Source organism: Eumetopias jubatus, unplaced genomic scaffold (genome assembly GCF_037043125.1).
Source record: "Eumetopias jubatus isolate StellerSeaLion01/CBP00866 unplaced genomic scaffold, mEumJub1_p1.0 scaffold_10, whole genome shotgun sequence".
Lineage (NCBI taxonomy): Eukaryota > Metazoa > Chordata > Mammalia > Carnivora > Otariidae > Eumetopias > Eumetopias jubatus.
Window position 1 is genome coordinate 61,058,751 of NW_028274816.1, and position 11,189 is coordinate 61,069,939.

The window sequence follows — 11,189 nt, forward strand, 5'->3', positions numbered from 1 at the left end:
TGCTCTGGGGACACATGGTTAATTCATTCAGGCCCGATCTCTGTTCCTCTCATGGAGCTTCTGTTTCAGAGACCAGGTTCCTATTCATGAAGCTTCAGCCCTGTTCAGGGGCCCCACTACTCCATCCCCAGCCTCAGGAAGATCTCCTCCAGCATTCGCATCCATCGCCATACATAGTTGTAATCTTGTTTTCCCTGTGATGAAAACTTTCAAATATACGATCGAGTATTACTAACTGTAGTCCTCATACGGGGCATTACATCACCGTGACTTACTTTATAGCTGCGAGTTGGTACTTTTTAACCCCTTCATCCATTCCCCACCCCCCGCACCCCATAGCCTCAAATCTGTTCTCTGTATTGATGAGTTTGGGTTGTTTCTATTTAAAAAAAAATTTTTTTTAAGATTCCACATATAAGTGAGACCATATGGTATTTGTCTTTCTCTGCCATACTTAACTTTACTTAGCATAATGCCCTGAGAAAACACTCCAGTCTTTCAGAACCAGCTCTTTATCCCGCTAATGCAAATGTTAGCAACGTTTCCTACAAACCACCCCCACGTACCCCCCACGCACCTTACTGCCTGTCTCACCAGGCTCGGAAGCAGGGACCCACGTGGAGCCCTGGAGCTGCCATTCGAGATTATTGTATCTTTGTCCCAAAGTGAAAACATCTGAGCTAGAGAAGATGCAAAAAGAAATCTTAGATAAACTTCCCTCCCGGGGGGAAAAAAAAAAAAACAGCTGCCCTCAACACCCCTCGGGGGGAGTTTCCGGCAAAGTCGGCTGCCAGGATGGACTCGTCTGCCCATTTCTGTTAGCATCAAAAAGCCCCAAAGAATCTTCCATCCTCTCCCATTGAAGCCCTAACACCCCTCCTTTTGTTAAGTTGATATATATAAACTTTCCTTCAGGCCCTTCCTCCAGTTTACTGGGAGGTCCCTCATGCACGTGTAAATAAACCTGTCTTTTCTCCTGTTAATCTGACCATTGTCAGTTAATTTCCAGGCCCCCAAGCGCTGGACTCGGGCTGGAAGAGGAAAGTTTTTCCCTCCCAACGTTTTCTCCGGAACACCTTCCGCAACTTCCCAAGCCCCAGGGCGCTGCCCCCCCCCCCCCGCCTCAGTCCCCAGCCCTTTCACATTCTGAGCTCTGGACGGCAGGCCCCAGGTACGAAGGAACTCCATCTCTCCTTTACCGTTGGACTTGGAAAGTGGTAGGTGTCAAGGGATACTTGTTGGACAACTAAGTGTATCACAGGAATCTTTAAGAGTGGGCTCTGGAAACTTAAACCCGGTCCCACCTAGCAAATCCTCAAGAGGCAGAAAGGAAATTTCTGCCCCACCTCAATCCCCCCGAGGGTTCTTCGGTAATCCGAAAGGAATTCCCCGTGGTGAACAGAACTCTTGCTGATCTGTGTCACTTAAAAAGCAAAAAAGGGCGCCTGGGTGGCTCAGATGGTTAAGCGTCTGCTTTCAGCTCAGGTCATGATCCCAAGAGTCCTGGGATCGGGTCCTGCCTCAGGCTCCCTGCTCCTTGGGAGCCTGCTTCTCTCTCTCTCTCTCTCTCTCTCTCTCTCTCTCTCTCTCTCTCTCTCGTCTTTCATGAATAAATAAATAAAATCTTAAAAAATAATAAAATAAAAAAAGCAAAACAAAACAAAAAACCTTTTTACATCAAGCTCATCAGAAGTTCTTCTTTGAAGGCACCAGCACCTAAAATCTCTTTTTGCAGAAGCTGTAAATTGTGTGATTCGTGCCTTGAAGTCTCATCCCATTTCCTAGACCGCCGCCATCCCTGCCCTCCTCCCTCTGGCTCCGTCCCTTCTGCCCTGTCCCCCCACGTCTGCACATCTGACAGCATCCACACCAGCCACTTTGCACCTCCCTACCCATCCAGACCTCCGGCGAGGATGCAGATGTGCATCTATGCTGTCCTGCACGGGGCACGAGCCTCTGGTGTCCAATCGAGCCTAACCGGGGCTGCCGTGCCTGAGGAGGGCTGTCAGCTTTAGGGCACACGTGCGCCTCAGGCAGGCTTGCTCTCCTTGGAACATCTGTGTACTAAAAACTCACACCAGGGGTGCCTAGCCGGCTCAGCTGATGTAGCAGGCGACTCGTTATCTTGGGGCCGTGAGGGTCAGCCCCATGTTGGGCCTAGAGCTTACTTAAGAAAAAAAAAATGTTAAGAAAGAGTGTATTCAAGACAAATGACTAGGGATTGTCAGGAAGGGGAAATAATTCTTAATAATTCTCTAGGACCCTTCTAGGTTCTGGGCTGAGACACCCCCCAGCTGGACCCCCGCACATAATAAAACAACGAACAGGTACAACAAATTTTTGTGTGCATATAACGTGCGTGCGGGGGACCCACAAAGATGTAAGACTCAAAGGTGACCAGAGCGGGAAGCTATTAGACCTTTTAGAAAAAGAAAGTTGTTAAGAATTGACAAGAGAAAGGGGTTTGGGATTGGGGTCGTTAACAGCACCCTTGGCCCTCGGTTCCCCTTCTCTGGTGAGGAAGGTGGTTGTGTACCTTCCTGTGCTGGAAGGTGTCCTTCACCTGAGAGATTTATGTCCTGCTTTCAGGGGGACAGAGGAAGGTCAAAATGGCCTCTTGCACCTGTAATTCAAAATACGTAATATGCCAAAGTGGCTTATTTTAGGGTGACACATTCTGAACCCCTACAGGGTCATGGCAACTGCAGTAACGGGGAGCTGTTGGGCTGGGCTCAATTCCATAAGGAAGGCAGGGAGGAAGGTACGGCCAAGGAGCAGAGTGAGGGGGTCCGTGGGTAGGAAATTACTGAGGGGGGCCACAGGGAGGGCGATTCCCGCTGGGCGGGCCTCAGGCTTCTTGCGGAGGGTGGGCGAGGACATGGCCATCAGAGGTGGAGGATGAGCAACTCGATCAGCTATCAGGGGGCATCAGAAATCAAGGGTGGGAGGAGGTGACAGCAGGATTCTTTGCTAAGACGGGTGGGGCAGGCCCCAGACAGGTCGGGGCCAAGGTCAAGGCCTAGTTAGGAAGACTGGGGAGCCTGACTGCAGTCTGGTCAAGGAAAGCGTCTGGGTCAGGATGTCCCCTTGAAGCTGAAGCGTGATGAAAAAGGCATGCATGTCCATGGTCTTTCTCCCCAAAACCCATGATCCCAGGCTAATCAGGACCAAAAAAAAACATAAGACAAATCCCAACAGAAGCACTTTCTACAAAGTCTGACCAGGATGCCTCAACCCAGTCATTGTCACCAAAGAGAAGGGAAGTCTGAGGAGTGGTCATGAAGACGAAATGTATTGTCTCCCGGGTGGGAGCCTGGACTTTAGGAGAAGAAACAAACAAACAAACAAAAAAGCCCTAAGGAAATTGAAAAACCTATGATCCGTGGTCAAGATTAATAATATTGGTTTTTTTTTTTTTAAGATTTTATTTATTTATTCATGAGAGACAGAGAAGCAGGCCCCCAAGGAGCAGGGAGCCCGATGTGGGACTCGATCCCAGGACCCTGGGATCATGACCTGAGCCGAAGGCAGACGCTTAACCATCTGAGCCACCCAGGCGCCCAATAATAGTGGTTCTTGAACTGTAACAAATACGAATGTATTTATAATAGGAGAAACTGGCCATACAGAGTGTCATGGGAACTCTGTGCTATCTTTCCAGGTTTTCTATAAATCTAAACTTGTTCTAAAATTTAAAGTTTTGTTTAAAAAAAAAAAAGTCTGAGGACCAGCCTGGCTGGCTCGGTTGCTGGAGCGTGAGACTTGATGGTTGTGAGTTCGAGCCCCACGTTGGGTGTATGGATTACTTAAAGATAAAAATCTTTAAATTAAAAAAAAAAAAAGGTCTCTGGCTTGGCAAATTCTTAGAAATCCAGTGACTGGGAGTGTCTTTCATTCCCCGCCCCCCAACCCCCCTACCCTCCAACCCCCAGGGCTTAGTAAACAGAGCTGAATTTTCCATTATTAACTGATGCATGCCTACCCTTTGTATTTCCTGGTATTCAAAATATTCCCTAAACACCTCAAGTCTCCTTTGCCCGAATGAGGGTCCGACTGTCTTTTCCCTAGCCCTGTGGAGGGAGGAGTTCCCACCTCTGGTTCCCAGTCCTATTTGGATCACCCCTGCCCCGCCCCCATCACCGTGGGTTCCCGAGGCCCCAGAGATGAGACTTTGTGGGTGCGGAGACGACCGGTCGCAGGCAGTCCTCAAGGCTCAGCACCCGCTTTGCTTCTAGCCCAAGCTCTCGGATCTTTTCCTCCTTTGGGATTCGTGTATTTTGAGCATGAGGGCTCTGTCCCTGATCAAACTGTTCCCCGGCCTCCCCTGACCTCGACCTTGGCGTCCGACCTTTTAGACCTGCCCAGTCCAGTCTTGATAAAGAATCCTGCTGTCACCCCCGCCCTGGCTATCTGATGACTCTCGATATCTGATGGAGTTCCCATCCCCGCTCTGGATGTCCCCGTCCTCTGCCAAAAGCCTGTGAGGCCGGGTCAGTAAGCATCCCCCTGGACCCGAGGCGTCCCTCTCATGAATTTCCAACCGCTGACCACCTCCCCAGCTGCAAATCCCCATTTGTCCCTGTTAACACTGAGCACTGAGCTCAATCTGTCTCCTCCACTGAGTCTGGACCCTGAAGGATTTCAGAACGTGCCACGCCAAACGAAGCCGCTCTGCTCTGCATCATTGGCTATTTTGAGTGAAAGACACCTGAAACACAGCAAATCCACAAAAAAAGCACTTTTTTTTTTTTTTCTGGAAAGAGGGAAATGGAATTTCCGGATGAAAGACGACGTCCTCTCCCTCCCCGAAGGAAAGCCATACTGTTACCTAGCGCGCGAAGCTGGGGCTGTCCCTCTTTCATGAATGGGGACATGAAGGATGAAGGCAGTGCCAGAGCCCGGATTTTAAAGCCCGCAGTCTCTCCCCCCTGCACCCCAGCCCCTGCTTACAGCCTCGCAAATTTTAAAGGTTTCCCCAACACTGTACGTCTAGCAGCCTGTGAGACCACACGTGTGTTTGTGGAAACTTGACAAGACACAGCCCGGGGCTGTCCGGTGGAAATAAAATGTGAGCCACATATAAAAGGTAAACATGTTTAAAGATTTTTTTTTTTTTTAATTTTTGGGCAACCATGTCGGGACCCCTGTCACTCTGGAGAGCTTTTTCTCTATCTTCACTTAATAAACTTCTATGGCTTTACTCACAAAAAAATAAAAAATAAAAATAGAAAACAAAATTCACTCAGTTTTGTGGAAAAAAAATAAAGTTTTAAAAGTCATCTCTACACCCAGCGTGGGGCTCGAACTCACAACCCCAAGATTGAGAGTCACGTGCTCTACCAACTGAGCCCCCCAGGTGCCCCGAGAGGTGAAAAATTTTAATAGGCACAGGAAGAGAAAAGAAAAAGCCACAGGTGAGGTTAATTTTATTAATCTACTTTCTATCACCCAGTAAGTCCAAAACAGGATCATTTCTGAGATCAATATGACAACATGACTGAGATGATTGGGAGACCCTGTGGCTGGTTTCTGTTTGTTTTTACGAAGTCTCTCAAATCCTGGGTGAATTTGACCCTTGGAGCACTTTCCAATTTGAACCAGCCTCCTGTTACCTGGTCAGCAGACACAGGGAGGTTCAAGGGAATCCGTTGAGAAAGTGTGTTTTCCTATTCTTTCCTGCCAACCAAACTGGAGGTGCTAACTGATTTGTCATTTCATTTTAAAAAATAATCTTTGATGATATATAGTGTCATTTTGGGTACATAACTTAAAAGGGATTTGAAAGCAACTCACGCTGGCAGCTTAAGTAAGGATTATGGGAGTTTTTTGTTTTTTTTTTTAAATGTTATATATTAGCTCACATCATTTAAAAAGAATTAAAAATATTGGGGAGCATTTCACTGTGCCAAAACTCTCGCATTCTCATCTACTCACGTGAACAAACTTTTTGAGAACTGACATCACGAAAGTGAAAAATAAGAATGAAATATGGAACTCCCTTTTAGTCTAGCTACGTGTAATCTATTTGGGAGAGAAACTATTCATCTCATTATCATGTCCTTTTGAAATTGGATTTTACTCTTCACTTAAAGTGGAACATATGTGGCTTTGTCTGGTCAACTCTGAACCGACAGATTTGTAATGACTACCCAGGCCAGAAGTCTCCGATTTCCCACTTAGAACAAGGGTCACAGAAAAATTAAAAATTGTTACATAAATTGCCATGGATGAGCACTTCTCTTGCAGATGACAATGATAGGGTGGGGGGTTTTTTGTTTTGTGTGTGTGTGTGTGTGTGTGTGTGTGCGTGTGTTTTAATTTAAGTACTCTCTATGCCCAATGTGGGGCTTGAGCTCACAACCCCGAGATCAAGAGTCTCCACCAATGGAGCCAGCCCGCTGCCCCTTCATACTGAAAAAAATATATTTTTAAGATTTTATTTATTTATTTGAGACAGAGAGAGAGCCCATGAGCAGGGGGGAAGGGCAGAGGGAGCAGCAGACTGAGCAGGGAGCCCCACGTGCGGCTCGATCCCAGGACCCTGGGATCAGGACCTGATCTGAAGGCGGACGCTTAACGATTGAGCCACCCAGGCGCCCCAGCCGTTTTCTTTTTTTAATATTTTATTTATTTATTTGACAGCGAGAGCAGGAACAGGGGAGGAAGCAGAGGGAGAGGGAGAAGCTGACTCCCCACCGAGCAGGGAGCCCGATGACGCAGGACTTGATCTCAGGACCCCGGGATCATGACCTGAGCTGAAGGCAGATGCTCAACTGACCGAGCCACCCAGGTGTCCCCAGAATAGCCATTTTCTGACAACATTCTGTTGTTGGTGGGAGAGAAAGCCAACAAAGCAATGACCGAGGACAACAGCCAAACACAGAAGGAAACTGGTTGCGTTCACGCTCTTGCAGCTGGGCGAACATTCCAGACCCAAGCGATGATCGGAGCATCTGGGCAGAGTGGCTTTGCCGGGGAAGATTTTAGGAAGGACGGTGTGATCACCGGTCTGCGGGGGCCCCCGGCCAGGGAGCATTAATTACCCTCTCTGGTTCTAGGATTTTCACTTCAGCTAAAGCATCGTGGGGACACAGTACAGGGAGTCCGGGGCCTGGGTTTGACCTTGTCTGCGGGTTCAGGCTGAAAGGGCAGAAGTCCGTGTTTGGCCTTGTCTTCGGACAGGGGCGTTCCGTGGGCATATAGAGAAAGGCAGTGGTTTGCAGAAAGTCTTTTCCCGGAACACAGAAGTGTCCGGAAGGCCCTTCTTCACCATCCCTGCTTTCAGGACACTGGGAAAGCCCAACACGGGCCAACAAAACCCCAAATGCACAGTTCGTCCAATGAGGGTATTGAGGAGAAATAACGCGGTGTGAGGTGGCAGGTTGGGGGCGTGACAGGCTAGGATCCGAAGGTCAAGGACGTTCTCACGAGGGGTATTTTCAGGGGAGATTTGAAGGACGGGAGAGGGTTACCCTAACCCTAATCCAGTGAGGGAACAGACCCCAGGAGGGTCTCCTTAACAGCATTATCTACAAGACCCCCAGACCACCTGCAGAGTATCATCACTGGCTTCCTCAGATGGACACAGAGGTCCAGGGACCTGGAGTGACCTTGGAGGCCAGATCCTTGCTGGCCCCAAACTGAGCACTTCTGGCTGATGACCAAAGGGATTTGCTATACCCAATTCCCTCAATCCAGAGGGCAGGACCACCACCGGTCTGAGGGGCCCCCCATTTAGCACCAGAAACCCCGATTTCCTACCAAGTCAACTACTTGGGGGTGACCTCCACCGGCCTGGGAATGTAACAGACCTACAAGTTGTGGGTCATGTCCATTTTTAACTTCAGCATCTTTCCGTCTTTGAGAGCGACCCCGGGGTCGGGAGGCCTGACATTACAGACGCCGAGTTTCCTTCCCTCGGCCCCTCAGCACATCTGGGAGAGACAGAAACTCACCCTCTTCCCTGGATTTCCTAACCGCACAAGGTATGCATGCACCCTGGTGGAGATACAATGTATCAAGGCAAAAACCAGCACAAAACTCGCAAAGATGCCTCCAAGCGAGGGGCTCCTGGCTGGTTCGGTAGGTAGAGCATAGGACTCTTGATCTCCGGGTCGTGAGTTCAAGCCCACTGACCCCAAACTGGGCATGGAGCCTACTAAAAAAGATGCCTCAAAAAATGTCCCAAACTGGGGCTGTTTCACTCAATGCCCACTACACCCTAAGCCCTGTGTTTCTGATGAACATCTCAGAGTGTCTCCCAAAGGCTTCTGCTAGGTGTTCAGAGGCTGTTCCTAAAAGTAGAGGCTTGCTTATGCTTTTCAAATACAGAAATGATCACAACACAGCAAATTCACCTGGATTCCTTCAGTTTCTAAAGTGTTCCCCCAGACTTGATCTTTTTTTTTTTTTCCATTTGACAGATTCCTTTACTCAGTAAATATTTTCGAGCCTCTATGATGTCCCAGGCACTGGGAAATACATCCTTGAACAAAACAGGAGAACCTCTACCCTCAACAAGCTCCCATTCTAGTTGTGGAGACAGACAATAAATAAACATGTGGGTTTATGACGTCAGTGTAATAATCACATGTATTATAGATGCAGTGTGGGGGAGAGTATCAGGAACTGCTCCTCTAGAAAATCCCACTGGAGGAATCTTCCAGGAGGCACGATTTGATCCGAAGCCTTGCATGGAGCCGGGGAGGTGACATCCGGACACGTGGACCCTCCCGTGTTGTACATCCACCATTCCAGGCCTCCCGATGTCCATTCCATGGGGTGTGACGTCCAAATGTAACCACATCCTTTGTTGGTTGATGATGCTCCTTTGCCCACTCTCTTCCCCACTCGAATGCCAACTCTAGGCGAGTCAGGACTTTGCTTTAGTGTTTCTTAGGTACCATTGTATTGCCACCACTCAGGCCCAAGGGCAGCACCCCTAAGTCTCAGGATATATGGAGGGACATGTACTGAGTCTTGGAGGTGTCGGGCACACAGATAAACAGGACAGGCATCAGTAGACGTCCTGTGTGCCCTTGAGAAGCGTCTCAGCTACTCAGGAAAGAATCCTTCCCCCACGTTGTCTCCCAAACCTCGTCCCAAAGCAGTACCTTTAGATAAAATGGCAGGATTCTCTTAATGTCATAAATAGGATTATCGACCCTCCCCACCCCCGGGGCTGCAGGTAACTGTGGACCGATAGAATATGAGATTAGAGGGAACAATACCGACGTAAAAGGATTTCAAAAACCGTTGGGATCTTCACAAAAGAATCTATTCTCATTGGTATGGAGACCAGCCAGATAGTGCTGAGGACTGGGTGGGGAGGGTGTAGGGGAAGGCGTCCAGGGTGATTGTAATGACAACGAGATCTAGTGACTTGCAAATGAAGACCTTCCAATTCTGCCGGAAGAATTCCTGATTAGGCAAAACTGCTTCGGTGTATCCTGGACCTCCCCCAACCACCTCCACCTCAGGCTATCAAATTGAGTCTATGGAATTTCTGATTCTTTCTATCAGGAATCCCCCCCCAAAAAAGCCACCCCCCAAAATCTTTAGAATATTAACTTGAGACTTTAAGTCAATCAAACTGGGGGAAAAAAGAAAGCAAAACGCTGGGGATAAAATAGCTAACAATGATATTAACTTGAGACTTTCGATGGACGTGTGAAATTGTCAAAAATAGCAAGGGTTAGACCGAGCTTGGAATTGGCACATCAGAGGAAGGCGAGAGGGGCTCATTCTCTTACACTGTCTCACCACAAAGATCACAAATCACTGGGGAAAATATCAAATTGGGTCTTTTACTATCAATTTGCTTAAAATCATCTTTGCATATAGTCTTTGTTTAATGTTCCTTAAATTCAATTGCTTTGACCACATTTATCACCCTGGGGGTAAAATGCTTGCTGCATCTTTACCATGTGTCAGACCCAGGACTGATTTTGGGGATGGGGATTGTGTGTGATGGGGGGGGGAGGTGAATAAGACAGACAAGCCACTGTTCCCCAGGAGCTAAGCACGAGGGGCAAGTAAAAAACTGGCAAATAACCAGAACTGGTAAGTGCTTTATTAGAGAAATAGAACTGGTAAGCTGGTGGAGCCTGCAGTCAACATGGGATACCGGGATGCTATCTATGCAGCACCCAGGGGAGCCCCCTAGACAAGGTGACTTTCAGTAGGAGGAGAAAGGCCTATGGGGGTCAAGGGCGGGAGGAGAAAGCTGCCACTGGCCCAGAAACATGCAAGGACAAGGTGACGTGTTGGGAGAGAGCTTGCTGAGTTTGGAGAAACACCTGAAGGTCCAGGCGTCCAGGCGTCCAGGTGTGGTGGGAGTGGAGATTGGCCGGTTCGGATGTGAATCCGGAGCAGGTGCTCTCCAGCAACTTGACAAGGACCAAAGCAAGAATTTGGAACCTGGACTTCTAAACCTTACTTCTTTCTGGCCCTTCTTTTCCCCAGGCAAATCACTGCATCTCCATGGTCGCACCTGTCAACTGCCCACAGATTTTGGAAGGTTAACTCGGATTCCTAGATGACGTCAGAAATGCCTGCACTCTCATAACTGCTCTCAGAAAAGTTTGGATAATTTTTTAAATTATCCTAAAACTTTGGAGTGCCTGGCTGTCCCAGTTGGTAGAGCATCCAACTCTTGATGTCGGGGTTGGAGTTCAAGCCCCACATTGGGCGTGGAGCATACTTAAAAAAAACTTATCCTAATTTTTTTTTTTAAATTGAAAGTGTCTAACAGTAGGGGATTCATGAAATTACAATAAAAGCACTCTGTATATTACCCTTCAGCCTTTAAAACACATTTTATTTATTTCTCTATAGCTTCACTTATATATTTTAATTCCCCCAACCTCCTTTAGCAGGTCCCATGGGCTTCAGGTATACCTCCAAGATCTGCCATGGGGAGAATTCCAATAAGGCCTCAGACCTCAACAAGATGCGTGAATTGAGTAAAACATGCACACTTTTATGTATGTATGTATGTATTAAGATATTTATTTGACAGAGACAGCGAAAGCAGGAACACAAGCAGGGGGAGTGGGAGAGGGAGAAGCAGGCTTCCTGCCGAGCCGGGAGCCCGATGTGGAGCTCGATCCTAGGACCCTGGGATCCTGACCTGAGCCGAAGGCAGACGCTTACCGAGCCACCCGGGCGCCCACTTTTTAAGATTTTTT